The sequence below is a fragment of the Lepisosteus oculatus genome, chromosome 16 (assembly GCF_040954835.1).
Source record: "Lepisosteus oculatus isolate fLepOcu1 chromosome 16, fLepOcu1.hap2, whole genome shotgun sequence".
Taxonomy (NCBI): Eukaryota; Metazoa; Chordata; class Actinopteri; order Semionotiformes; family Lepisosteidae; genus Lepisosteus; species Lepisosteus oculatus.
In genome coordinates this window covers 768,102-795,129 of record NC_090711.1, presented here as the reverse complement: position 1 = coordinate 795,129, position 27,028 = coordinate 768,102, and the positions used below count along the sequence as shown (strand labels likewise).

The 27,028-nt window shown below is 45.2% G+C and overlaps 2 long non-coding RNA genes across 9 annotated transcripts in view; both read right to left on the bottom strand.

Moving 5' to 3' along the window:
• Positions 1–7,163, bottom strand: part of LOC107079611 (uncharacterized) — a 161,054-nt gene extending 153,891 nt beyond the window's left edge. For 7 of the 8 annotated variants that reach the window (XR_011181781.1, XR_011181779.1, XR_011181780.1 and 4 more), the window contains exon 1: positions 5,871–7,163. This is a non-coding gene — a long non-coding RNA (uncharacterized lncRNA). The remainder of the gene's footprint in view (positions 1–5,870) is intronic. The other variant, XR_011181784.1, reaches the window with a different exon arrangement.
• A 6,779-nt stretch (positions 7,164–13,942) lies between these two features.
• LOC107079591 (uncharacterized) lies at positions 13,943–26,853 on the bottom strand. Its single transcript, XR_001480535.2, has 7 exons — positions 26,776–26,853; positions 25,351–25,982; positions 24,992–25,188; positions 21,882–22,259; positions 17,454–19,170; positions 16,673–16,740; positions 13,943–16,471 (listed from the first exon to the last, which is right to left on the bottom strand). It is a non-coding gene; the product is annotated as an uncharacterized lncRNA (long non-coding RNA).
• Between the last annotated feature and the right edge of the window lie 175 nt (positions 26,854–27,028).

Sequence of the window (27,028 nt, the reverse complement as noted above, 5' to 3'; positions counted from 1 at the left end):
TTTACTCTTTCTATACACCCTGTTTCATGCTGGAAACATAATGCAATTCCCCCCCCCTCCAAGATTCAGTGTTATAATACAATATGTATTCCCCTGTTGTTTTTTTAATAATTTCAAACTATATTTTTTATTCAATACTTATGAACTCAAGAATTGGAGGATCAACCTGGCCAGTGCAGTTCCTTGCTCAATAAACCATAAAGCTATATCTCTATCTTGGAGAAAATGCATTTTTAATGTGGCATTGCTTTTTGGATTAACAGCCCTAAATATGAATTAATGTCTTCCATCAACTTCAGGGCGATTTATTTAGTCTCCAGAGAGAGGAGGAATAAACTGTAATAATCTGCACTTTCAGAAATTCAATCTGTGTAGAACAATCTTGTATAATCACAGTGACTCTGCTGAGCCATACTCAGTCTCCAACACTCACACGTACTGTACAGTACCAACAGTGTTAGATGGAAAGTGAGAGAGAAAAATGCTTCTGAAGCACATGCATATTCACACTCCTACCACTGACACAATTTCAAAATTTGTATTTGTCAAAGGCTCATAATCGACCATAGAAATAATTTTACATATTGAAAGTTAGACTTTGAAATGGGAATAATCAGAATGGGGATGAAGACTTTCACTCCAACTGCACAGTGACTATGATTTACCTGTGACGTGAACTCAGATAACCGTCTCTTGAGAAATGCAACTAATACGTAGTTGACTTTCATCTTCTTAGATAAACTTTTGTTGCTAACGTTGCACAATCTAAAGTTTTTTCCTTAATTAGCAGCACCCTCAATAGTTGCCACCACTGCAACCTGCACTGTTACTTTATTTCTTTGGCACACTTACATTAAAGGCATAAAGAAAAGGTTTCCATCTGCCAGTGAAGTCCTGTTGTGCCATCTGTACAGCAAAACAGTTCCCAACAGCCTGGTCACGTAACAGCGCTTTGGACTTCAACAGAAATACAGTACCTGATGAACACAAAGCAGAACCGTTACCCTCAGCCTGTTTTTTCTTTCAAGAACTTTTTTACTGCCGAGTCTGAAGATCTGGCTACACAAATGCTCCAAGTTTGATCATGAAACACCCATGGGAAAAGAAAAACATTTTTACGTGTTTACAGGCTACAGATTTTACAACTGACTGAGGGTACCGCTGTGAAATAAAAGATTAAATCAAACCTATTTCAAAAGAGACTTGATCAGATTTTCTTCCCTTCCTGGCCTCAGTGAGTGGTTTTAAAGCAGATGGAGCTGCAGTGGGCATGATGCTCTTTGGTGCAGAACCAGACTGCTGCTCACACCGTGTGGAGGTTCTCATTTACCAGCGCTTCCTAGCCAATAGTGGAGGCTTGGCTCCCCTATGGACATGGTCCTCACCTCTGCCCCAAACCCAGCTAACTAAGATCGGAGGATGAGCTGAACCTGACCTCACTGCCTCTCGGAGTCAATAACTAGCTGGGCGTCTTGTTCTGCTCTGCAGTGGTTGACTCCAGGATGAAGAGATGCCCCAACATAAAAGTCAGAGAGCCCCCCATTCTCTCCTCAGACACTGCCCAATGCTAACGGTTTCACCACGCCTCAGTGTCCTGCGTTCGAGACTGAGGGAGACCGCCTATGTTTGTAGCCTGTTCACTGGTTGCATGAAGGATCAGAGGTGGATCACAAGCCCTGCCTCACTGCTTTCCTACTACTCTTAACTACAGTCACAAGGGCACCAATACACCAGTAGTGGCTGAGCCAGGGGCCTTTGCCTTGACCCCCAGCTGTACACTGACCACAGTAAGGCCAAATGGTAATTACCCAGTTTTTTCCTATAGATATATAACCACACATTTACCTCTCACCCTCACAATGTATTAAGTCCACACCCTGACACACTGCACTTCACAATTCGCTGGATCGTACAGAATATTTTTTTCCCCATTGCAAGCCTTTGGAAAGATCACTGTCCCAAGGAGACATGCCTGTAGTCTCCCTTGTTCAGACTCCCCATGCTGCAACAGAAACTGTTAATCTTTTCTGTTTTTTTATTAGAGCAATAAATTAAATGTTAATACAGAAGTGTGAATACCATATTACCATGCCTAATGAGGCACAGTGCAATTTGCATTACAATCATCTTATTAAGTGCAGAGAATAGTTTTCTTTCTTTGTCATTATCTACAAGTGAAAGGCTGCTCTGTAAAGAAAGTTATCAAGGTTAAAGTAGTCTCGAACAGCTAGCTGTGTAAAGACTAGAACAGGGACTTCCAACCTTTGGTCCTGGGGACACCTTACACCTGCTGGTCTGCATTCCAGCCAAACATTACTTATTTGGATAAATAATTTCATTGACTAGAACCTTTGCATGTTTATTTCCACTCAAAAGTCATAGATCTTAATTTTTTAATAAAATGCAATAGGTAAAAGACATGCCCCCAACACATTCAAATTCATTTTTCAATTACATGGTCAATTAAGGTTTCAGTTATATAACAAAGCTCAGCTGGAATGAAAACCAGCAGGACCAGGACTGGGAACTCATCTGGGCTAGACTATCCTCCTCATGTCCAAATTCACCTGCAGAGACGCAGCTCTCTAATGGTTGGACTCTGCTGAGCACAGCTAAAGGATGTGCAGACAGCTTTATTCTTTAAATGAGCTCACACAACCAAGTTCACTTTTCCACAAAGCTTTCTCCCTCTTCATTAGAGGCTTTGCCTGCAAAGAAATTTTTCCCTCCCAACTATGTCAGTGTATTCAGACTGTGCCTAGTCAGTTGCTCATCGCTTCAATCTGTGATTCAACGAGTTGCTCGGAATTTGCATAAAAAAAACACTGGAGTGCTTTCTTCTTTGTCAGGGGTAGTTCACCTCTTGTGCCAAATGAGCAGTCAGTCATCTTTTATCCATTTAATTGCACACTACTGCTATGCCAGAATCTCTGCACTGAAGAACTGTACTGTCCTGCCTTAGAAACTTCACTCTCCTCAGCCATTATCCCACGATCACAGGGTAGTTTAAACACTAATGGTAACAGACTGGCAACATACTGTATCTTTTCACTATACAGTAGAAGACACTTTGGTCATTAAAAAATATCAATATGCATTTTAAAACTACAAGTCACCCATTTTATAATAATACATAATGAATAAAACAGCAAACGATGATGAAAGTTCTTTGAGATGCCATGTCACACTGAGATTAATCCAACAGGTGAAAGAGAAGAAAACTGCATTACAGCTCTGTGGTTCTCACTCCTCTCCGTGGGGCTTTCAGGCCGTCCTGCAGAAGAAGGGAGACTGTCGAGAGAACACTCCGGCCCTCCCGGCTCACGCTCGCTTGAACTTGCAGATCAGGGAAAGGGTGAACACACAAAACAGACCAGGAATGCTTAGAGTGACAAACTCCATGCCTACTGCAGAGACTATTCATTCCCTTGCCTCTTCGGTGTGTTTGCACTCGCTTCTAACAAAACCTGCTTATTGATTCTTCCTTTGGAAGAAGAATTAAGGCCTCCAGACAGACTGAAAGTTAAGCAGGCACTTGGTTATCTGTACTCTCAGTGCATAAATCCTCCAAGATCTTTTCAAGAACAAAACCTTGTATTTGTACCGCAGCTCCATCGCACTGGAGTAGCAGATGCGTAAATATAATTATTCCTAATGTTTCCCCGTGGCACTATAACCCCTGGGAAACAAGATAACTCTTTGGCATACTTTGCCATGAAGAACGGGGAGAACTCTTAACCAACGTCAACGCGTATACATGAGAAACAAAATGAATAAAAAGCAACGTCACTTTCACAACCAAACCCTGGGAGGCAGAATTCCAGGGCAGTTCTTCCCAGCACATTCGGACAACCGGATGATTAAGACATTTCGGACGTTTTCCTAAAGCCATCAGAAAACACCTCACTCTGCTATAGCGGTGAGAACCGGCGCATTGTTTCATTACTGTCCACTCCACGGTAAATTATTTACACTCCACTGAATTATGCATGTGAGTTTATTTACAGGAAGACTTCAGAACAGCAGTCGGGGAACTGCCACGATTCATGGTGGCAAAAAAAAATGAGAAGAAATAAACTAATCCCAGCAAGTCACAGCTGACATGAGAAGACAGAGCTCTGGTCTGTTCAAAGACGGAGTCAATTGAACTGTCCGTCCCTTTCAAGAAATAGGGCCACCTCACAGACTCACCGTTTTCATATCCGTAATGATTTATATACCCGACTCCCGGCATCTTAGAAGTTAGTGTTGGATCTGATCTTCAAGCTGAGAGGCATTTGACAGCATTTCAGCAAAGCGGAACCGGGAGAAAAGGGATTAATGTCTGCAATGCCTTCTGCTGAATTACAGCCTAGTGTCCTGCCATCGCAATTTGCATAACCTGCAGCACACGAAGCAGAAAGAGGGCAGAGGGCCCTGTGAAGAGACAACCCCAGGACGGCAAAGCGCTTCCAAAGTGCGAGACGCACCGGGAGCACAAGGCTTTAGCAACAAAGTTTTTTTAAAAAAGAAACAAAGTTAAAAAATATATCCTGGTGGTAATTACACAAGATCTTGGATGCTGGCATTCGCTCGTCTGAACTTGCTAGACTTTTTTTTACTGCGGTCATTCCGCAAAGTAAAGAGGAGGAGGGCGACGGATGAGCCAACACCGACGGGCGCAGCTGCTGCAGGCCGAGCTGGTGCGCACCGCGACCCTCCAACCTCCCTCCCTCTTGTTTGTCGCTGAATTAACAGACCATGTTATTAAAAAATACCACATGTATATATATACAGTATGTGCGCGTTTAAATCACATCCACTACACCATCTCCGAGCGGGCAGCAGCAGCGCCGTCAGTCTCTCGGAGCCGGCCGATAGCACAGGGCCGGCCCGCAGCTCGACAGCACCGCGGCCCGGCGCCGTCACTCACTGTCGCGCTAATCTCTGCTTCCCCTTCACTCGGCCTGCTCCTGTTGTGGGGATTTTTATTTTTACGTTGTCCTCTCTTTTTCTCTGCTTCGCTCGGCCCGGCGGCGGGGTCTGCGCGGCTCGAGAGCGCCATCTGCCGGCCGAACCCCCGCTCTGCGCTGAACGGCTGTAACAGCCACAGTAGTGCGCTTTATGGACACAGTATATCTCGCCTCTGTTGATACACGTTAGTCACGCGTGGAAACCAGTAACAGTTTTTCCGATGGCTTGAGAGCGGCATTTCCCTGCGGCTCCTCTGGGGTAGGGGCTCATTCCCTGACTGGTCCCAGTGAAAGAGACCCCGGCCACGACACACACTCCTCTCGTTACCTGCCCAGCAGCAGAGAAGGGTAGTGGGACTAGACTACACATGAACCAGCTGCACTAAGTTCAGCATTACACACCAGAAGCGACAGTTCAAGCGCAAACACACACATATATCTATAGTGTACCGGCTGAAATGGCTCGGACTGAGTGAAAGGCTCGGCTCGCCCAGGAGAAGCCCAGCCCAGCCCTGGAGCGCAGCGGCCAGCACCGGGCCTGGCCTGGACTGGACTGGGCCGGGCCAGCCCCCCCCCCCCCCCAACACGTTAAACACCAGATTGTCTGCCATATGAGAAGAGTTTTTAATTATTTCACCGCTCGCAGTCTGTTTTTCTCGTGTGGAAACTCACCGTGCTTATTAGCAAGAACAGGGCGTCGCCTGATTTAACCATTTGTGTTCGGTGGGTTACTTCGACAGGACCGGCGCACCATTACTTTACAATGTTTGAATGTAGGTAGCGTGTCTAGTGTTTCAATGTGTATTTGGATATTGGCTATTCCCATTTCATTTCACCGTGACCGGGTTCTCTGACCGAGTTACTCTGTCGGCCTGGTGTTTGACTGCGCAGACTCGACGGTGTGTATCCAAGCCCTACCTGTCGTGTTTACCAGCGAGGCGCCATTACAGGATCTGGGGCTCCTGCCCGCTCACCTTCTTCCAGGTTCCCCCTTCACCCTGGAAGAAACACCAGCTCAGAGGAGTGTCTCCCGTTTCGTCTTCACACGCTACAACCAACTCGAGTCTCCGTCGGATTCAGGTCAACGAAATTGCCGCCAACCCCGAGCAGGCCACAGCCGTAAAGCAACGCGCGCTGTTGTGGGGTTTGTTTTTAGTTCTGCCGACTTAATTAAAGTTTTTTCCTCTGTCAGCTGGTGCAGAGCTTCGCAAAACGAAAACGCCCGTTAACAACCAGCTGCCAACATACTCGATTCCCCAATTAACCGAACGACAGAGAAAAGGGGTTTGTAGGCGTGTGCCAACTGCGGGTTAAGAGCTGAAAGTTTCAAAAGAAGGGAAACGGACCTGCGTTTCTTGGCTGCTGGATTCCAGTATTTATTGTTGACCGGTGTAGTTTTAAAAAACATTTAGTTTGGCGCGTTTTATGCGACCTCATGAAGCGTAGCAGGAGAAACAAGTAGGAAGAGTTATCTTGTGCACCTGCATTCAGACTACATGCACAAAAATGATACTGTCGCACTCCTGTAGGAAATACAGTAATGGAAAAATAAAGTTTATTTGTATCTCCTTTCGTTCATCACAGGGCTCTGTTAGATGTTAAGATTTAGTTTGGCTTCGGTTTTCCAGTTCCCCTCTGGACAGACGCCAGTTCTCCCACTTCCGAGTGAGAGCGCAGCGCAGCTGTGGCCCGTGGGCAGACACGCGTGGTCCAGTCACTGCCTTCACAGGATTAGCTCCTTCACTTCTTACGCACTTTTTTTACAACGTGTACTCTACTTAACATCTTATGACTGTTTTTTGTGAAAGTTATTATAGCCCATTACTGTGCGCGCCTATTGTTACATGACTCACTTGTGCGCCTCATGAAAAAACGGCTCCTTCAGGTCCTCTTAAGTTTTAACGGTTCCTCCAGACCTCGGCCTTTTTTTCGGAGCGGGGGCAGGACCGGGGCTCTTCTCGGGACGGAAGTGTAGTTTGTCGTCTGTCAGGGGGAGAGATTCCCTTCACTGCCTTGAGACCCCACAGCAACGCCTCGCAGGTCTGCGCCCTATTCAACAGGACACCCGCGCCCGCTTTTCAAGACGGAGCTCGCCGAGTCTGAACACACTGTAAACATGAGGGGATACCGACAGCCTGACCAGTAGTTTCCACTACAAACACGTGGTCTCCAACGGAAAAGCCGCTGATAGAAGAAGCCTGAGCTTTTTAAACATGATAAAAAAATTAATTGAAAAATCATTGTCGTGCTAACGAGAGATTTAACAATTATCAGCTTCGGAATCGGGTGTCTATGAATAGAAGTCGGGGCAGTTAAATCCGAGCTGCGGATTTGGGGTGCGTGTCACGTGGCGCTGCGGTTCAGACTCGGGGGGCCCCAGGGCTGGTCGCGTGCCCGGGGGGGTGGAACAGGCTCGCGGTACATCTTGTAAATCCGAAAGCGAGTAAAGTCAGTGCCGGACTGTAGATTTCATTAACTACGCGATAGCCTGTTATAATTCTTACAACTTTTAAAGGTTAAGCAGTACTTAAGGCTACAAATCTTATTCAAAAACAGAGTAATTAATAGTTTCGGAAGCTATGGACTAATAACATTTCCAAGACAAGTCTCTTCATAGCCCCATTAATACAGGTCGGCAGCCCTACAGCCTGAAGGCGCAGCCCGCCTCGCCTAGCGCTTTAAATCTCTAGGGGGAAACACGCCAGCCACAAGCCCACGCCTCGTTCAGCGAGGTGTGCACAGGACCAGCAGCTTTCAATTCCTAACCGTGGTACTTCAAGGGACAACCTTGAGAACCGTACTGTTACCATGTTACGGGAGAAAACAGACTGTGAATAATATAGAGGAGCATGAAGGGGGAACGTCTCGTATCCTTCATGAGTCTTTTGAACGTTTGCCTTCGGGAAGACGGTTCGCTGTCCACAGTGCGAGACGTAGCTTTGATCAGAGGGCTTCGGGCTCGCAAACAATGCACTTAATACCTTCTTAAATATTACACACTGTTACTTTCGACCATTTTTATGCTCCGTTTGCCGTTTTTATTTATGTATATATTTTCTTATTGATGTTGTTTTATTTTCTAAGTTTTGCCTGTTGAACAACTTGCTGTTTAAATTGCCCCCCATGAGATGAATAAAGTATTTTGAATTGAAAGATCGGGCCGTGGACAACATACTATTTCGTTCAGACTGCACGCCGGTGTCGCAAAGAGCACCGCTGTCCGCTCGCCCTGTCCTGCGCCTGCGCGCTGCGCGATGGGCTTCGGGGATTCTGGAGCTGGGGGGGGGCTGAAAGGGCAGTGATCGTCCCTCCCTGACTGACGGCTTCCTCCCCCTCCTAAATCTGTGCCTAATTGGAAAAGTCCGCCCGTGGGACCCCTCCGCCCCGGCAGGCAGAACTGTTTCACCGCCTTCAGCTACACCCGGCCTTGGCCCAGAACTTACGTGTATTTCAAGAGAATGAAAACCTTCCAAAACTGCAGCAAGCTACCTGTTGCTCAGAGATGTAAACTAGTGTTTACAGATATAAACACGGAAGCTATGAAATCCATATTTTCACTTGGAGCTCCTTCTAAAATATCGGGTGATTTTCATGACTTTTGCGACACTTCGCTCCTGGCTCTAATCTCAGTTCACATCTGATGTTGCCGTGTTTATCCCCCCCGCGCTGGTTCTGCCCTCTTGGCTTTGTGACTGAATGCGCAGCCGGCCATCCCATCCCATCCCCTGTCCCGCTGTGGAGCTGCTGGCTCATGTACATCAGCCCGTGAATTGGGACAGTGTTACTCTGACGCGCTCGGGTGAGAAACGTGCGGCGCGGTGACGGCGGACAGCAGACGAGAGCGGGGTGCAGACTGCACACTGGCGGGGCAGAAGCCCTGTGTCCAGCTGAAACACCGCTGCCCTTAGCGACTTCAGTATTACACATAAGGCATTTTCCTTCTTTCCTTTTTTTATTTTCTTGTGTTGGTCGCGGCTGCAGGGGGCAGACCCGAGCCCTGACCGCCCTTCTTGCTCTTCTCCCTGCGCGGCTCGGTTGGAGAGTTTGCTGGCACAGATGGTCTTAGTCGGCGGAGCGAACTGAAGTTCTATTTTCCCTGAGGATGTTTATCGCCGAATCCCTGAAGACAGTGCATACACAGCGGTACTCCATGAACCTGCGTGTTTATAAGACTTCTGTGCCAGATTCCGTTACGCAGCTCGGCACTTTATCATCCCACAGATTGTTCTGCCGGCCAGGGGAAGCGGCTGCTGTTTTGTTCTCGGAGTAGGACGTGCAGAAGCCTTAAGAATTCGAAGTGTCTAATCGCTGGTAAACTGTGGACACACCAGCGATCCCGCCCTACCGCCTCGTAACCAGATCTGCTCTGCCTGCGAATGCTGGCCAGTAGCTGGACAGGGGCCTGAAGAGGGAGGCCAGGAATTACGGCAGGGGCTGCTGGCGGAACAGTAGGGGGCGATCTCCCACTTGCACCTGTGTTCCCAGTCCGACACGCCATGTGGGAAGTGCAGACAGAGCGCTGTCAGTGCTGCTGTCCTTCAGGCAGGCATTAAAGCCAGATCCCGACTCCTCGGACACTTCAAACCCCCAGGCAGTGTTTGACAGAGTAGGGAGAGGGCCCGGGCGGCGGTTCTCAATGACATCACGGCCAGCCCGCGGGTGCCTGGCGCGCCCCACAGCCCAGCTCGGCGTCCCCACGTCCCATCGACCCTCACCCCTCGACCTCACCAGTTTAAATGCGCCTGATGCGCTCGGTCACCAAGGGCAGATATGAATGAAACGAAACCTCCTTGGTTTGCTCGAGATGTAAGGCATCACAAAAGCCACGAGGATCCTTCCTCAGAGAGCCTTGACTAAGAAGAATTTCTCCCTCCCGGTAACTCTTCACACAGATTACATACTTTGATCAGGACAAGCTAGATGTGCACTAATTCCTCTTGGGAGAGAGGAGCAAATTAATTATGCTTCTTCTTAATTGTACATAATTAAAGTGATCTGTGGGCTGTTGCTCAGCGAGTGTTCGGAGCTGCTGAAGCGAGAGGGCAGGCTGTCTGCGGGGTCATGGGAGCAGGACACGCGCATGAGTGATGAGGCAGAGTCACAGAGCGGCTGTCAGGCCTGTCGGCGTCACAGAGGAGATGAGTCACAAACCTCTGAAAGAAGAGAAAACCGAATCCTACTGCACTCTCTCAGGGACTGTCAACGACAATGCAGACCCGCCGTCACGAGAGCCCCTCGTAAAGCTATTCTGAATGTGAGTACAGAAGGGCGCGCTTGTTTTTTGTTTTTTAAAAAGTACACTTTGCCATGATCGGCAGTGGCAGTGAGAAAGCAGGCTCGAATCAAGGCACGCGTTTCCTTCAGCCGCCCCGCGAGGGGAAACACACCTTTAATTGACTCTTTCTCGGGCCAAATCAACACCTCAGAAGTGCCAGCCTCTGCCCCAGAGGTGGGACTGGCTAACCTGCTCACCAGGTATCTACCTTCCAGGCTGGGCGGCGGGGCGGCGGGGCCAGCACGAGAGTCCTGACTGCAGGAAGGCCAGTTCATCACGTCCTCCCGGAGTTCAATCAAGACAAATGAGGAATTGATCTGTAGCTGTTCTACCCACTGAAAGGCCATTTGGCCTCTGAATAGATCCAAATTGCAGAGAAATCTGTGCATCACCAGCCAATTACTTAAACCAGCCAGGAATTGAGACTGCTTCTAATTAGCAGAAGGCTGGAGAAAGCTGCAGTCGCACTTGCCCCACTAGTTTTTTTAAGTTTGAAGAGCTCATCAAGAGGCTGAATTTGTGTTCCAGCCATCACAAACTCAGACCAGCCCCGCAAAATGTTTTGCCAGTGAGTACTGAGGTCTTTCTTATCTCTCGGATGTGATGTCTTAGCTTGTTTGGTAGTTGTGTTAGAATCTTACAAAAGCCCCCCTCTACCAGATACATTTTGTGAACAGCAGCCAAACAAGCATTAAACACTCCGTGTTTCCCATGCTGATAGCTAATAAGTGTAGCCATGTGCTCATGTATACTTTTATCAAAAAAGGCATTGCCTTTCACATGGTTTTGTAAATCTGCTAAATCAAAGTATTAATCTGCCAGTTGTGATGAAGCCAAGATGTTCAGTTTAAAGAAATAAGCCAATAAAATTAATATGCATACAGTATATAAAGCTTGTACACTTTAGGTGTGATAATGAGTAACCAGTGAGTGAAAAGCACCAACAGTCCATTGCAAACCAGAAGAAACTCACCTTCTGCTCTACTTCTTCACACGTATGAACATCCTCAAACCTGTAGCTCTGTTTGACAGTCAAACCTGCAACATGTATTGCTCACACTATCAAACTTTCCAGATAGGTCTGGCTCTTGCATTCCTCAGCCACACTCTGGTCTGTAGTTACAGATTCATTTCTGACCCTCTCCGTTGCCTTCCAATGGTCTCTGGCCCACAGATTCTGAATCATGCGGCACAACCTCAAGTCCAGCTGGTGACTGCAGATTGTACCTATCATGAAGTACGCCTTCCCCTGGCTCTGAAGGAATGGCCGTCTGTCCTTGGCTTACAGAAGCCAGGTCTCTGTGGATATGCCCATGTGTCTTCCCAACTGTTCTGCTATTTCGTACCTTCCAGCTGAGGCAACTGTTAAGACAGTAACAGCATGATCACATTACTCCACAGCTGGCACCCCTGTACTCGCTACACGTTTGGAATAAAAAATCAGTAGTTCTCCTAAACCATTCAGATCAGTTATCTGGGAATTGCTATGGCTGCTACATACTAGTTTGAGTCCTCTGATACAGGCATTTACACAATTCCTCTGCTTCTGCAGGATCTTTTTCTGTCCTTTAATCAACACCCGTGCAGGTGCACCTGATAATATTGGATATTAGTTGTTGTTCATGGACACTGAAGTCATCTACAGTGCGTCCAATTCAACTGCCTCTGAATAGCAAAATGAAATAACACTGGCTTGTGGAAATGCAGGCCCTCTGTCAAGATGTGATCAATATTTCATTACTGCTGTTTGCTCTGCTGTACAGTTCAGCTAATCATTATGCATCAACAAGGCCTGAAAAATGGCAAATAGATTGACATGGCAAATTTACTGCATGATATTACAAATTGAAATGCGGGGTAGAACTCTGGGGTGGGGGTATTTATTTTAATTGTGTCCATTACATCACAATAGCGCCAAAAATAAGAGATCACAGTCTCTTCTGAATTCATGGCCAATTGAATCACTGTCTCTAATTTATCCCCTGGGCATCCACTATCACATTTGTGTTTGTGATTTCTCTTTGAATTAAGGTCTTATCTGAGCACTTTAAAATAAAGAACATGTCACAAAGCAGAAAGGATTTCAAAAGTCTTTCACAACAGTAATATCGATATTTTAAAGTCACAAACCCATGTACAGTATTTGCTGATGCTCAGCTCTTCCCTTGCCACTAAACTGCACAGCGATGTGATAAGAAGTCTCCATTAAAAAGAAGTGGAGGATGGAAATGAGGATGGATGTAAGAGCAACAGAAGATGGGAAAACAGTCAATTTACATATTCTCCTCTCTGGCTCCTAAAACAGCTCATCAGTCACAGCTGTCAAACAAAATGTGTAGGAGCACATTTCTTGAGCTGAATAAACAATAAACATAACATGAGTCAAATAGCTTTATAAAGACACAACTGGAGACACCGAAGAACCACTGGCCGTTTATACTGGCGTCCACAGGGGCCACAGCGTCCGAGGGAGGCTCTGTCCCAGGAGCGCTTTCTCGGTTCTGCTGTGAAGAGATTGGCAGCAAATCATCCTGCAAAGTGCCGAACAAGTATCATGTGCACATGCCCGAGTCTGGGCTGGTTCTCTTCAGTTTCAGGCCTGCTCATCTCATTCTGCACACGCTTTCATAAGCACCATTTATGAATCCAGCTCTTATTTCTACTGCAAAGTTTAATTCTAAATATCCAGGCATGATTTAATACAGAGAACAATAAGTTCAGAGTTAAATTTTAATTTGTGCAAGTGCTGTGAACTGCAAAACTCCACAGACTTGCCTTTTTAATATCAGCACAAGAGATTTCAGATGTGTTCTTTGTGCTCTTTATGATTTAAACCATTTCCAATTCAACCCTAATTTTATTTTCATATTTTAAAAAGGGCAGAAGCCACCAGCAAAGCAAAGAATTCAGGGAGGGAGGAGAAAAAAACTCAGTCTTTTTGTATTTAGATTCTGCTTTTGTTGCATAAGAAAATATAAAGAAATGCACTGAATAAAGTTAAATGCCAGTCTTTGTCTTTGCAGTTTGCGAGAAACTCAAAAGACTCTAAACGAAGCAGAGACCTATTGGATGTAACCCGCAGGACACTCAGCTGATGGGGAGGCTAGACAATCTAAAAGTCACTTTCTCTCACCTCCATTGTGGTTAAGCGACTTACTAATTGGTCGCTTTTGTCTTCTGTTTTCCGTGACTGAAAAAACATGCGGTGTCTCTATTTGTTCCTCAGCGTGATCTGCTGTAGAATAGATGCTACACAGAGCAGCCCAGGTCAAATCTCACATGTTAATGTCTGAAAGTGTACAGCAGAGTGCTGGAGCCACACTGTCTCCCTGTAGCACTTTCTAACTTCCTTTCCAAAGAGCAAGCCTGCAGCTCTGAGCTGGAAAACACTGTGCAACCAGGCCACGCATTTGCTTAGACAGAGACCAGGCAAAAGATTTCAGACTCTGCAAAGCAAGGAACATCAAAAGAGGACACTAATAGACTGAAAAGAAATGAAACTTTAATTAGATTAGGTGCTGATTGAGGAATGAATAATGGACTGTGTCAGTAATGAGATTTTAGGAAACTACCTTAGCAAACAGATCATCCCCACAGGCTTTTCAAATGATATAAAACATCTTTTTTTTCTTATCCTGAGGATATTAAGAATCTAATCTTGTAAGACAATGAATGTTTGGCCACATATATTTTCTGAAAGTCGATGAATTATGAATGCAGTATAATGAAACCGTCTAGAAACAACTTAGGAGTTCAATTAATTGTTTTAGAATTCTCACAATTTTAATCGTTTTAACTTAATGAGCTTCCCAGTGAGCAGGAAAAGAAATGGATAGTTTTGGAGTGAGTTGGCTTAAAGTCTGGAGATTAGGATGACTGAATGAAATGCAAAGTCAGGATCACAAATGATCATGAATAAATGAATAGTAAGTTATGTCAACATTTACCAACTTCATATCATAAGTCCCCTTTATTCTCTTTGGTATCAATTGATGATTTAAACTTTCTAGTGTAGCAATACTTCCTTAGCTTTGGACTGATTTCCATCCAGCTTTGCAACAGGAACAAGTAAAGGTTTATTCCATGATGAAAAGAGAAGAGAAGAAACACACCATTTCAGTTGTGGAGCCTTCTTCAGGTGTGTTTCTAGCTTAGGGTGTGTTTCTTTTCTTCTCTTTTCAGCATGGAATATAGCTTCACTTGTTCCTTGGCAGCCTACGCCTGCTGACGCAGCTCCTACTTGAACTAGGTCAACAATTTAGTTTCCTTTTGTTCAAAGTCAAAGGTTTGCGGAATCTGCGCTGGAAACCTTCTTCAGCTACTACTGTACGTACTGTAACTGCGCTCCTGTGCAGCTGCTCTGCCTCCCTAATCAGACACAGGCTAGAAATTGATAAGTAAAGACAGCCTCAGTCTGGAAACCTGAAAGGCACAACATTCCCCCTCAGCCCAGAGGAACAAGCTCAGGCCATCCAGAGACTAGAGTGGAAAAAACATTCACCTTGTTTATTAGCGATGTGATAAATAAGGGCCCTAACGATGCTGCTGTCATTATTAATGTGAAGGAAAGCGGAGATGGATTTCTGTGAGGATAAACGGGCCTCGTCTTGTCACGCTGCCGTCTGAGAGCCATCAAGAGGTGAATTGATCAGCTCCTGCAACTCTGTTCATTTCCAAACGGGCAAGAAAGAAGGTCTCTTCAGGAGCTCCATTGATCACCTCCACCGATTTTCGCCTGGAGTTTAAATTAGGAGACCGAAGGGGGGTCTGAGCCAAGAATGATGTCCAGGGCCCCTGGCAGAGAGAGTACCTGCTGCTGCAAAGAAAGGCTGATTTACGAGACTTTGATTTCATCCCTGAGGACTGCCGCCTGCTTCGAACTGCTCGCACTCGGCTGGGAGCGGGCACCCTCCACTGGCCTGGATCTGAATGAAGGTCATGAGGCTCCACTCAGCCTTTTACACACTTGGCAGCAAATCGCAATTTCAAATCGCATAGTTTATTTTAAAAAGTACTCTTTTTCATCATGCTTCATGAATCTCAGGCTGCTTATAAAGGAATATGTAACTGTCAAAATCACGTTTTATCTTAGAGTTATCACGTCTAAGTTTAGATCCATAAGTTCATTAACTATGATTTTAAAAACAGAAATGTAAACAGTGCCCTCCATAAATATTGGGACAGCGAAGTCAAAACCACCGTGTTCGCTGTGGACTCAAGCATGTGGATTTCAAATGAAAAGATGAACATGAGACAAAAGTACAGAGAGTCACCTTTACAAAGATAATGATGTGCACAAGGAAAAAGCTATCCAACAGGTATTCTATCCAAGCACCTTCAGTAACATTAACTAAGATTTCCATCACTGTTCGTGTTTTATAATGCTAACAGAGTTTCTTGGTTAGCCATGACACAAGAGCTGAAAGCAGATCTGTATTATTTCACCCTGCGAGAGACTGTGAGGAGATTCAGCAGCACAGGTCCTGGACAGCCTGCATCACGCACAGCACTGAGCTGCTTCACACCTGCTGCAAAAGGTGAACAGAAGGCTTCCTGGCAGAATCTACACACATCAGCAATGGCTGCCTTCTGCCTGTCGCGATGCCAGAGCACAGCAAGAGGAGCTGCATGTCTGCAGTCAGCAGGAAAACGGAACAGAGAAAAGCTGCTCTCAGCTGGCAAGTTCCCACACTGAGCTCTCTCTCTGCGAGGTCTGAGAGCCAGTTATTTCCTTATTCATTTATTTATTGCAAGTTTGCTGGGCTGCAGACACTCCATATCCAGTTATATGACAAAAGCAGCGCAGATGGATTTCAAGAACATCCCAACTGGGACCACGACCGAATGGGAAATGCCTCACACCCGGTCCCAGAGAGAGTCAACCAGGCCTAAGAGCCTCCCACTCTTGTTCCATCTTTTCCCAGTGCTGTATATCCACATGGGAAGCTCCCACAAGTCCAGCCCTTTCTTCTCGATACGGTCTCCTCCACCTCTGGACAAACACTCGCAGCAAAGGCTTCTGGATGCCCCAGCAGCATGTCTGAGCTCAAGGCACTGAGATGTCAAAGCACCACACATCCAGAGTCAACGCATCACTAGCTGATTAATGAAATATCGCGGCACTGCATCGTGCATCCTGAGGAGGGGGAAGAGGACTGACAGGCACTCCCCAGCTCCGGGTAAAACTGAGAAGTGAGAGTTAAGTCTTGTTCACCATGCTCCCATCTTGAGATATTCTCTAACCCTGTGTTTTAATAAGCACAAGACCCATCAATGTCAAAGTCTGTTTGATGACTGAGCTTGTAAGCCTGCAGCAACAGCAAACTTAACACGTCCTTCAAAATTCTGTGCTTTTGCAGAAGCTATATAAACACGGGTCATTTATTGTTCTTTTAAAAAGAAAGTGCTGATGGCAGACCGACAGGAAGAAGATAACTTAACGAACCTGAAAGTGACGGAGGGCAGACGAATGGTCTCCTCTCGTTAGTAACCTCATTTCTCGTCTTGTGACGACTGCGAAGGACAAACACAGTGACCAACTGGACCAACTGAGAAATTTCTAAGATGAATTAACCAACAGAATCTAAAGGACTGTATCCTTAAGGTACTTTCAGAAGGTCAAGCTTCATTACGAGACCTAAAACTGGCTGGCAAAGGGTATTTAGCATGCAGATTCATATTTTGGATTTGACTTTGGAAGGTGTTAGTTCAGGCTCTGTTCTCCAGGGGGCGCTGGTTCCAGCCTGGGCTGTGGGGTGAGCTCACCCTGCGGCCTCGCTGGGCGCCGTGGGAACGCAGAGCGTCAGCATGTGTGGCAGACGACTCAAACGTGCTCTACTCCTGTCTCACAGACACCAGGACCACAGTGATAACTGGAGAAGATTAGCAGTCGGGGATGCCGAAGTGGACTATTACAAGTAAAAAGGCCAATTTCATATATCTTGGTATAAAACAAGATTAAAGAGTTCAAGTGTGCTATTCCATCTCCCCTGACAGGTTGATGACTGGTATCCCAACAGCACAAAAGGGAGAAACTCATTTGTCTCAGCTGATTCATATCACCTTTTCAGTTTCTCTGCGTGTTTCTGATGAACACATGCCTGGAAATGCAGAAGCTTGTCTTTATGGATAAGACTAAACACAGATTTTGGAATCCAGCCCCAGGGAGCTATGATGAAAACAGCTGCAGTGCTGTTTTTTTTTAGATCCAAAAAGCATTTTCTTACCTTTGTCTATGATGAAAACCAGACTCTTTTCTGGCTGCTGGGCATCAGCGCTCCAGGAGATGTGGAGAAACAAACAGAGGGAGAATATGCTAACATAATGTATACATTCCAAAAACACTCACAACCCGATACAAAGAAACATCTCATTTCCATATGGATGAAAAATACATCCTCGGGAATGTATTAAATAGTTTAAAAGGAACACATTAAACCTAATTGAACTCTCATAATCATCATAATGAAAAGGAGGAAGCTGAATGTGCTGGGCCTTATCTTCGGAGTAATATACATGTAATTTGCCCACTTAAATAAAAATAGTGTACTTAGTGAGTGAATGGTTTGACTAGATCTTTATTCTGGGAACGATGCAAAAGGACTTTTATAGGAGGCAAAAAAACAGAATCCTAAAGCCTGCTGCGAAAGAGGGAAAAATATTAAAACAGGTTTAAATGAACTTAATTTATATGCAAATGAAAACAATTGTGGAAGTCTTATTAGCATTACTTGGCATTAGCGCAAACGATTCCTGAATCCTTCTGGATTGACTTCCCCTCCTCTCAGACAGACAAAGCAAAAGTGAGCTACCTGTTCTGGAGAAACTGTCTGGCACGTATTCACAGGGCAATTTCCACAAATCTCAAGCAGCCGATTTTCCTTTTAGGCAACTTAAATTATCTATGAAAAAACACATTAACAAAAGCCATCTGGAGAGCGTATCAGGAACTTAAAAAAACGAAGAATTAAAAACCTGCAGGTGTGAAAACATCCAGCGCTGTTTATCATGCTGTTGTGCTAAGAGTTTCTCGCCTGCTTTAATTAAACCCTGATAACAACAGGTCAGAGATTTTAGAAGTTGACTGCATTCACACTTTTCACTAAAAGGAAACTTTCCCTGGCAAAAATCTGGCAGGATTAATTTCTAAAAGCAAAGAACTGAATTTAAAGTACAAGACTACAAGGACTCAAAAGCACTTGAGCTCTATTTTTACCATCTCTACTGAGCCCTGTCAAGTACAACAGGTTTTTACAACACTAATCGGCATTTTGCACAGCACTTTTCAACCAGAAAGACCCAAAGCTCTTGAACAAGTAGGAGGGAACCCACTTCACGCTGCAGTGGATGGTGACACACAACAGCTGTTCTATCCCTATCTTCATTGCACAGCAGATACAATCCAGAAGTGAGAAATTCCTTTACAAATAGTGACAAGAGCCTTTTTGAAACAATCACACGTGATCAGCACCTCAATGAAACATCTCATCTGAGGAGCAGCACCAAAACAGCACCCCCAGACTCCATTAAAGGACTGTGCCAGTCACCAAACCACAACACTGTTTCTAGCAGAATTTGGTTACACACTCCTGGTTTGTGGGGTTTTGCAACAAGCTATCCAGCCATGTTGGGAAGCTGATATTTTGCTTTCTTTCAAGAAATGGCTGGATGAGATTCTTAGATCAATTAGCTGCAATCAACCAAGCAAGCCAGAAGCCCTTTTCAGTGGGAGCACGTATATTTCCTCAGATATCGGATACAACTTATCTTTACTTGACTTATACCATACATGAGCATTGTGATATCAGCTTTGCTGTAGCAATGCAAGCACTAGCAGTGTCTCTGTGGCTTGAGCCCCTCTGAGCACTGACTCCTCCACCTCCCTGCTGTTCTGCCTCTATGGCAAACACACGTGGCGCTGGTAGGACAAACAGTGAGCAACACCTGTGCAGAGAGAAAGCAAAAGGTTAAGATTTCAGTCCCTTCACTTTGAATCGCCGTCTCCTTTGAAACTGAATTTCCTGCCTTTTTTCTGTTGCTTGTGTATAACTGAACAGCTCATTAGATTCCCTGTGAAGGAAGACGTTTGCTTTTTTATGACAGTTTCTTAAGGCTTAAAATAGAGATGAGGAGAAGAAATGAACCTGCGCAGCAGCAATGAGACCGATCAGGGGTGAGAGATGGTGACACTGGCACATCTCCTCCCCCCAGGCCACATGCGCCTTTTTAATGAGCAGCCCTGACTGCACTTTCTAAGGGCAATTAAGGGATTCACACACTGTATCCTTCCATGATACACAGTTCTTTTAAGAACAAGCCAGATCTGTGGACCAGACTGAAGGTGACCTTTCCACACAGTGAACTATTCTCCACTGAGCACAAGGGGCAGGGATCCCCACTTTCCTCAGCAAAAAGGCCAATCTAGACTGCACATTTGGAGCTGTACTTGATTTTTTTCTGCTTTATACTTTTACCCTGAAACCCTCACAGAAAACATCCCTCCCAGACACTCCTGTGAGGATTACACACAAGAAAGCGAAAGAACTGTGCTCAAGACTCTCAGTGTCTCCTCTCCCAGACTGCAGGTTCATGGCTGCGTGGGAAGATGAAAGCTGGGAGACTAATCCCACCCTGCATCCCCCTGTACGGTTCCTGAAAACCAGGGCTGCGCTACAGTCACCAAATAGCAGTTTCGAGCAGTTGAAGAAGAAACACACCTTGAAGCCCAAACACCTCACTTCTGACTCTGAACACTAACGGACCGTCCTCCTGTTCATGAGTGAGGTTGACAATTAACATGGCATCATGACAATTAACATGGCATCACTTTCCACCCCCCCGTGTTTTATTGAATGAAGTGCAGCCCCACCTGGGTGGCCATTCTGCACCAGCTGATCAGGGGGAGGAGTGAGAAACTGCTTCCCCTTCATTCAAATGAACTTCAGGTAAAAGACTGCCACCTACTGGCCCACCAGCTCCATTTACAGCAGCCTTCCAACATCCATCCATTCTTTCCGATAAGAAGGCTTTTTTCTGCTGTTCTTATTCAGTGATTCTCAACAACAGGTTTAATTAAATGAATAAGAATCTACTGAAAGCCAGATTGATATAGGTTGTGCAACACCACAGACTACAATAACCAAGGTTACCACCCTGTTGAAGGCTGCTTGTTTGCTTTAGTAATATTGCACAGCAGTACAATCCTGGGGTCTCTGTGTGGGACACATACAGCCTCTTGAAGAATAACCCCCCCCCCCCCCCCCAGCATAGCATGGCCATCACTTGAGCTTTTCAATCTTTAGAGCACAAAGCCGTATCTGACAACAGCGCCACTTAAAGAGTCAGCATCTGGAATGATGGCATCACTGCAAGTCTAGGACATTTCGTTCCACTAGAAACACTAGAAGGAAGGTTGCCAGCAGTAAAAAGGTTGCTGCAGTGGCCTCACAAAGTAGAAAGCACACCAGTCCAACCTGAGGCTCAATGACAGGCTGCCCAGTCAGCGTGAGGACGGAACACAGAAGTGGTGCAATCCTGCTCCCAAGCCTTCACTGGATTCCTTCTGCCGAGGCCACAAGGCCGAGCTCCATTCAACCGATTCATGGCTTCATCTCCGCAACGGCCGTGGACGGACGAGCGAACAGGTTGTGCGCTGGAAAATGCTCGTCTTGAAACGCAGCCAGAAAGGAAGGGGCTGTGGCAACAGCAGAGCAGTAGAAAAATCTGACTGACAACACTCCACCCCGTAGACACGGGGCATAGGTGACTCACAAAATAACCCATACCCTCCAGTGACCCCCTCCCACCACTGCCCACCTAGCTGGTTCTGTGCAACATGTGCACCACCTGTGGTTAACCCTACCCCACGGATGAGCCTCTTAACGCGACTAACGAAATGAGAACGTAATGTTTCAAAATCTCATCCTCACGTTGACTCAAAACTCGACTTGCACTGGAAAAGTCATGGAAGGAGAGGGCTGATAACAGTCGCTCCTTGTGTAGATTACTGTGATCTCTGTGGGGAGGGTTTCTTGTGTGCCAGACATGCTACAGTTTATAACCGGGCTGAGTAAGACATACTGCTGTCTCACTTAAATAGAAATCTGTCTAAAACATAAAAAGGTAACTTTAAACATTCTCCGCATAATATTGTAAATATACTTCTCCAGGTGCCATTTAGGATAATTAAAGGAGATGTTCTTGAGTATAAAAGGTTTTTGTGAATAATGGTTTGCTGAACAGCTACAGAGAGAAAATCACCGTCAGTCTGATCTCGCAGAACTGCACTGTGACTCTCTACACTGAGAAGGTTCAAAGAGATGCTGTAACTCCACAAACTAAACATTTCCATTCCTTTGCAGCTGAGCTGCACGATGTCAGCTCTGGAGCCTCTCACAGGTGAGCTGAGGTAGAGGAAATGAATCTGAAAAAAATGCCACGCAGGTCTGTGCAGGGCTGAATCGGGCTACCTGTACAACTGCAGGGTTTTTTTTAAATGCAGGGGCGTCCAAGGTGTAGCCATTTCTAAAACAATTAGCAACCTGTACAATAAGCATTTCATTGCACTCGTGTATCTGACAAATAAACTGAGCTGAATTCATATTCCAGCTCTGCACCAGGCTGTCAACTGGAATGGTCGCAGAAAAGACTTTCACCTGTATCCACCCTACGTCTCGAGGTCCCAGGCAATCCATTCTCCCCTTTAGAATGTAAAACACCGTAAGATAACAAGGCGACTGCACAACACCGTGTGTGTGTCCGTCCTGGCAGGCTCCCTGTCTCCGCGCTGTGAATTACTCAGACGCCACAGATATTGGGTGATGAATTGCTCGCCATCACTCCGGACAGAGGCGTTTCGTTCCTCCCACAGTGCTGGGGCTTCGGCGGAGACGGGGCCAAACACGGGCTGTGCTCGCCCTTTCATGACACATTTCTGTGACAGTTCCATTATGAAGAAAAATGAATATTAGATATGAAAGGTCTGTCTCCTCTGGAGCGGGTGCCGAAGCAGAACCTCATGTGCTCTCCTTTCCCTGGGAAAACGAGAACAGAAAAAGAACTATAATCAGCCTCATTGTGCCCAAACAGGCTGCTTTAATGGAGCAGATTCGCAGTAAATGCCAGTTTTATCTTCTAGTGGAAGTTAAATTGTCAATTCACCAAAGCCATAATTGTCATAACAATATACATTGAAGAGTTTTTCTTCTCTCTTTCAGATGAGCACAAAATGGTTTCTTAGGAACGTGACAATCCCGCACTAACACACGCTTGATTTTTATTTTGTGTTTTGCAATAACCACAATGATAACGCTACAGTTGCTTGAAATGACAGCCTAACAAGCACTCAGACGTGCATGTGTGACTTTTTATTACCCACATGCTGCAGCAGCAGCAGCTTTTCTTTGCCGGGAACACAAAGATTTTCCTGAAGACAGTGAACAGTAAAAAAATCGCGGTTCTGCTTCTAAATGAAATTGTACTCCCAGCATGGTTTAGATCCATCCCCAACATCAAACAGCTTTTACATCTCAATCCTATCCACTCATGATTCCAGTGTGAGTTGGTATTATATATATATATTAATATCAGCAGGATGGCATGGGCAAAAGAAATGAAATATTACAACAGTTAAGTCAGTTCTGACAGCAGCCTGAGTGGTGAAATCCACTCGTTGATCAGGGACGATCGTGCAGTTTCTTCCATGAGCAATCCGTGCGGGGAGAAAAAAACAGGCAACAGCATGCAGATGTTTCACAGAACACGGAAACTAATATTCACAACTATCTCAGAAATGTTATGAGTTCTTAAAGCCTAACACGATGCATTCAATCATGTGCACTAGATCCCTAACTTTGACCCCTCTGATGCACTCTAACCTGAATACTAATGATGACAAGAGTAGGCAAGAAAGCTTTTATAAATAATAAACCACAGGTCAGTTTATCCTCTCAGCTGATGCTGCAGAAAAGAAAGCTTTTGGACCCTTAAATAATACATCTGAATGGACAGGTGACCAAGGGCCTGCTGGAAGATGGGTTAAGCTGAAACTACTGTTTTGTTGCTTCTCCTCTCCTGCTACGTTGGTCTCGCTCCATTTCCTCCCTCGGACCTCCCTCTTTTGAGGTTGACCACGTGGTCACAAGAGCTGAATCCATCTTTAATTTCCAACCCGATGGAGCCCGTTTGGCTGTCTAGTAAATCTCCCATCTGTGCCCACACCTTGTCTCCTCCTCTCCCCAGACCACCCCAAAGGGACCCCTGCAGACACTACACAAACTCCATCAGCTTTGTGCAGACTGTGAGTGAGTCGCTATTCCTCTAGATGACAGAGCTTTTTAAAAGCAAGCAACATCCTGAATTCTGTATCACTGAAACCCATTCAAGAAAGTTCCAAAATGCAATCACAGTTCAATAATGACTTGTTAATTCACAGGACTCTGGTGTCTGCTCACGCAGTTCAGGATGTTGAGAAATCCCAAATATTTTTCTAAAAAGGAGCCATCATCCTGTTTACAGATTATCCGCTCAACATAAACACATCTCACCTACAGCTGGCAGTGACCCAAAGGACCTCAGAGGCTTCCCTTGTCTGAGGTCTGAAATGGTATGTATGATACCTTGAGGGCCTGTGAATCAAGTTAGAATTTAACAGCCTATATTTGTCTGATTGTGAAAATCAAGTCTTTTCTGTGCATAAACACTGCAGTAAAACCAGATTTATCTGAAGTGCTTAGAAAGAGCTATTAAACGGAAAGGGACATCTAACAAAAAATAAAGGTATAAGGTCAAACTGAACAAATTGTATTTCTAAAGGATTTTAAAAGACAACCATCCTCACAGCAGCAAGAGACATTTTCCAAGAGACATTTTGACAATCTTCCTGCCGTTACCTTTTAAAGCCTCTTCCTCTCTTTGTGCTTCAGCAGTGAGGGCTGACAGGAAAGTACAGGAATCAAGTTTTAATCCTATAAAGCTAAGAAACATCATTCGACTCCTGTGAACAACTTCTTCAGATAAGCACCACGTGACTGAAAATGTCCTTATCGGAACAGATTTGATGATACATTAGAAATAAAATCTAATTAAATGAAGCCCTAGTCAGTGTAAAGTATAATTTAGCGCCAGATTTCAGAACCTCTCCCACAAGATATCTCCATTATGTTAGCAATAAAATATAAAAGTATTGCATCAATCTTTCTGTAGATCAGGAGATCTTTACTGCAATGAAGCCGGTATGAGCATGTACAATAGTTTAACCTTTTTGATGCTTGATTTGGAATTAAAAAATAATTTTATAATTATCCATAAACTTTTTTGCAGCAGTATTTGTTTCACAGGACAGTAAACAGCCTGCTGTTAGTTTCACATCCAGACCACAGACCTGGGCAGATGCTGAAAGCAATCACAAGACAAACAGCAGCTGCATGCATTCCAACACGAAGCAGAGACAGCAGCAACAAAGAGCAGGGTTCAAACAACTATTTCCATGGGATAAATTGCTCCTGCTGCAATGGAGACCTCAGAATAAATGCTCTATTCAGTGTCATTAACTTCTGAGGATGTATGAATCACTGATTGACTTTAAAGTAAATGTGAATGTAAAAATAGGTTTCATAGCAGAGAATGTAACTCAATCGTTTTATCTTGTTTGGCTGTTAGTAGCAAATTGTACGAAACACAAACAAGGGTAGAAGGTACTTCTTTAATACAGAGGGTTGTGGGGGGTGTGGACCAGGCTACCCATCTAAGTCATCAAAGCCCATACCTTGGCTTCTGTCAAGAAACAGCTGGATGAGATCTTCAGATCATCTGACTACAAACTTCCAACCAGGCCAGATAAGCAGAAGAACCTCCTCTTGTTTGCAATTTTTCTGACGTTCTGAATTGATCTTGCCCAGCTGGTTCCTGAAGGATTCTTGATTTAGACTCCACACATAACCAAGTGCTGATCAAACCAAAACCCTGGAGGATTACATGAAGGAGAAATGAAGGTTTTGGGAACGTCCAAGGCAGCCAGATGAGATCTTACAATTCCAGCTTCACCCATCTTACTGAAAGGAGCTGCTCTATTAGTACATGTTAGCACGTTCACCGGATTCCTGTTGAATCAGATTCCAGACTCACGTGATCATGATCATCCTTCACACACGTTCCAATGAAACGCACACCAGCAGCAGGTCTTCCCCTCAGCAGAACCCAGGAAGAGCAGGAGAAAGGGAAGAAGAACATTCAGCAGTATACTTGTACACCCCATTCATCCAATGTGACCTACAGAGACTAGGTGTCCACTGGGCAGCAGTAAGGACAGGAGCTGGGCCCCCGCATTGCCACTGGACCGCCTAGGCCTCAGGCGTCACCAGCAGGGCCCAGTGCCATCGCAAGCTGTGATCACGTCAGGCAGCTCTTCCACTCTCCTGTCACCTCCTGCTCGCGCCAGCAGGAGCTGTCTCCCGCAGCATCAGTGAATACAGACACCACCTCCGACCCCTTTCATTCCGTCAGAAAAAATACCCAAAAATCTTTTCTCAGCCAGACGTCGGTCATGTTCCTGTTTTTTGTTAGGTAGCCAAACAGACAAACCTGCTCTCATTAAAAAGCACATGTGGCTTTGTGGAGGAGAAGTAGGGTATTCGCAGCACAGCAGTGCGATCTTCACGTTTGAGAACAGGAACAAGCACGGGGCAAGGTGCACTTCCTCTTCTTGCTGACCCTGTGGCCGGCTGAAAGCTCTGCCTGGCTGCGACTCCACAGGGATTCTACAAGACAGAAAAGAGGCAGGAGTCTTCGAGACACGCACAGCAAGAAGCCAGTGCAAAAATGGAAAAGTGCACAGCCTCCATGCAGGTTTGAAATTCACCTCCACCCTCACTACGATTCCAAAGCTTCAAAGCTTTTAATAGCAGCACCACAAGAATCTAAACGCCAGTTCTAAAAGGAGCTGGCACAACTGAGAAAGATTTTGCAGTGACTTCACCGTGGAGCACGACCACATGGCCTACACAGCATTCTCCTGGCGCCACCTGGTGGCAAACATCGGGTTTTATTCTTTCAGCACATTGTCAAGCTGGACATGTATTCAATGGGCATGCCTGCAAACTAGCTCATAAGAATTTGAATGAAAATTATTTTCTGTATTTTAAACATCCACTCAGTTACACTGTTTAATTATAGAATAACAGAAACTGCAAAGTTCAGCATCAGCTTACTTCTTCCTATAGTTCTCACTGTTCCAGACAATGTTTTATATTTAACTGAAATGTAGAGTAATGATAAAAGGCAGTTTTTATATAACATACATAAACTTACAAATGCACATGATGAAGAGGATCCTGGGTTTGAGAAGCACAGGTTTAAACTGGCCTATATCTTATTTCTGCCACATATAGAGAAGAGCAGTTAAAGGCACAATGGCCTTCAAAAAGCAATGAAGATTCATCATGCATCATATAACAAGAAAAAAGCAGCCTCAAAGAACCAGTAACTGCCTGACTCATTATAGACCTTAAGACAACAATAACGAGCTCATTAGCAGCTCACAGTAGTACTCACCTATCCTGTACAGACACCCAGATGAGATCCTGCCTGCTACACTGATTTATTTGACAAATAACTCACAGCAGACTTGGCCCAAAAACCTCAGAGCAAAAAAGACAACATGACGTCAACGTTTTTCTTTTTTACCTCTGAAATATAACAGATTAAACAGGAGCTCACAGGAAAAAAATCAACTGGTACTACTCCAACAGAGACTCATTCAATTGCACAAAGGAACAGAGCATGTATTCGTTTTTAGTCACTAGTC